Below are 2,651 nucleotides of genomic sequence, written 5' to 3'. Positions count from 1 at the left end.
GGAATGAATTAGAAGAGGTAAAGGCTATATTCAAGGAGAACTGTTAGGAGGTTCTTTCTTTTTCTGTTTTGTTTTTTTTTTCAATTTTGTTTTGTTTTAGTGTTCTGTTTGCTTTCACAATAACTAAAATAAATTCGTAAATCAAAATAAAAATTTGTTCATTCTTACACAAATGATTCAGGCTCATTTATACTTTTCTTTATGCTAATTTATCAAACCCTGAGTTTTGCTTCTCCAACTGTTATTAAATACTCCTCACTCAAAAGCAAATTAAAATGTTTAAGATAAGGATCCTACATATTGGTGTTTATTTATTTGAAATTAGTTTTTTTTCATTCTGAATGGTTTTAGTTAAGTGTATGTTTATCTGCTTTAACCTGGTCTATGTTAAATTGATGAAATACAACCTTACTCCTCTTTAAGAGCACATCTTTCATTATACAAGTTAGCAAATAGCTTATATCAATACAAATATCCAACAATGTAATTAAATCACTGCTATTTGAAATGTTTTTACTTGAATAATTTAACTCTTTACACCATTGAAGCCTTGCATTTCAGTATGTTCTATAATTTCTGGATCTTCACCTGAAATTTACAGGCCGGCATTGAAGACACTTCAGTTGTTATAATACTTTTTATCACCAAATTTGATAAGCCATCTCTGATTAAGGCACCTGTAAATGCTAAATACTTGGAATGCTTGTTGTAAGTACTGTTTTCCTGCAGATATCTGAGTAAGTACACAAAATTTGTTGTTCTGAAATATATAGATGTCCTGATGATTTGTCCTGAGAACAACTTCTTCTTCTTCCTCTTCCTCTCCTCCTCCTTCCTTCTTCTTCTCCTCCTTTTCCTTCCTTCCTTCCTTCCTTGCACTTTTTTATTGCTTTTGGAGAGAGAGGAAGGGAGGGAAGAAGAGAGAGAGAGAGAGAGAGAGAGAAATTGATTTGTTGCCTTCTTGTACATGTCCTGACTGGGGATCAAACTTGCAACCTGGGCATGTGCCCTGACAGCTAATCAAACCCTTAACCCTCCCATCCATGAGATGATGCACCAACCAACTGAGCCACACCTGTCAAGGCTGTCCTTAGATTTTCAATTTTTTTCTTGAACACTATAGTCCAGAAATCTTTACAAATGAACTTCATGATATCTAACTTATCCTTGAACCTTGTGGTATCTTTTTTAAACCTTCCTATCAATCCCTGATCTGTTGGAAACTCCATGTTTTCCAGCTTAGTAATACAGCATCCATTTTTCACCCTCTCCTGGCTGATGACTTGTACACTTGTGATGCCATCTCCCTTATGGAGAAGCAAAAACAATGTCTCTTCCACCATTTCCTGCTTATTCTCCCAAGCTCTGGTCTTCAGCTGCCATTTGGGCAGGTTTGTTGGTTCCCGTTAGTGCCAGAGGGATTTGGCTTATGCTGCTACTCCCTCAATGGGCAGCCTATTCCTCATTGCTAGAAGACTGAACTAGGAGGTTATTTCAGCTAAGAGATAATGGGGTGACCTAAGATGATAATGACAAAAACACCAAAAAATTGATATTTAGGAAGTATAATTAACAGTATTTGATGGTAGATTAAATATAAAAGTGAAGGAAAGAGGAGTCAGGAGTGGCTTTCAATTTTCTGGCCTATAAACCTAGATAAAAAATTATTAACATCTGGCTCTGGCTGGTGTAGCTCAGTATACTGAGAATAGGCCTGTGAACCAAGGGCCCCTAGTTCTTTTCCCAGCCAGGGCACATGGTTGGGTTGTGGGCTAGGTCCTCAGTAGGGGTTGTGCAAGAGGGAACTACACATTGATGTTTCTCTCCCTCTCTTTCTGCTTCCCTTACCCTCTCTCTAAAAATAAATAAGTAAAATTTTAAAAAAGAAGAACACCTGGGTTAAAAATATTAAATAAAATTCAAGTTTATGGCCCTGGCTGGTGTGGCTCAGCGGATTGAGTGCCGGCCTGTGAACCAAAGGGTTGCCAGTTCGATTCCCAGTCAGGTCACATGCCTGGGTTGCGAGCCAGGTCCCCAGTAGGGGGCGAGTGAGAGGCAACCACACATCGGTCTCTCTCTAAAAAAAAAAAAAAAAACAACGTAAATCAATAAATAAAATCTTAAAAAAAAAGTCAAGTTTATGGAAGTGGAATAAAGATCATGAGTTTATTTTTTTTAAGATTTAATTTATTTATTTTTAGAGAGGGAAGGGAGAGAGAAAGAGAGAGAGAGAGAAACATCAATGTGTGGTTGCTGGGGGTTATGGCCTGCAACCCCGGCATGTACCCTGACTAGGAATCGAACCTGCGACACTTTGGTTCGCATTCCAAGCTCAATCCACTGAGCTATGCCAGCCAGGGCCGAGTTTAGTTTTTAACGTAAGAAGCATGGGGTGCCTTTGAGACCCTGGAGACACCATAATGAAAAAAATCAGTTGAAAATGTAAGGCAGTTAAGATGGTAAAGAAAGAAAAATCATAGAGGATGGAAGAAAAACAGTAGAACATGGTGCCATGAAACCCAGGAAAGTTACAAGAAAGTTTCAAATACTAAACAAGGGCAGAGGAGAATATACAATAAAAAACTTGCCTTGGCCTTGGCTGGTGTGGCTCAATGGATTGAGTGCTGGCCTGCAAAGCAAAAGGGTACTGT

At 38.3% G+C, this 2,651-nt stretch overlaps 1 pseudogene; it reads right to left on the bottom strand.

Moving 5' to 3' along the window:
* Positions 1-567: 567 nt before the first annotated feature.
* LOC123805226 lies at positions 568-1,343 on the bottom strand (annotated as a pseudogene).
* Positions 1,344-2,651: the final 1,308 nt, after the last annotated feature.

Source organism: Phyllostomus hastatus, unplaced genomic scaffold (assembly GCF_019186645.2).
Source record: "Phyllostomus hastatus isolate PE091 unplaced genomic scaffold, TTU_PhHast_1.1 phas_scaffold_28, whole genome shotgun sequence".
In the NCBI taxonomy this organism is placed as follows: domain Eukaryota; kingdom Metazoa; phylum Chordata; class Mammalia; order Chiroptera; family Phyllostomidae; genus Phyllostomus; species Phyllostomus hastatus.
Note: the sequence above shows the minus strand (reverse complement) of the source record. Positions and strands in the feature narration are given on the sequence as shown.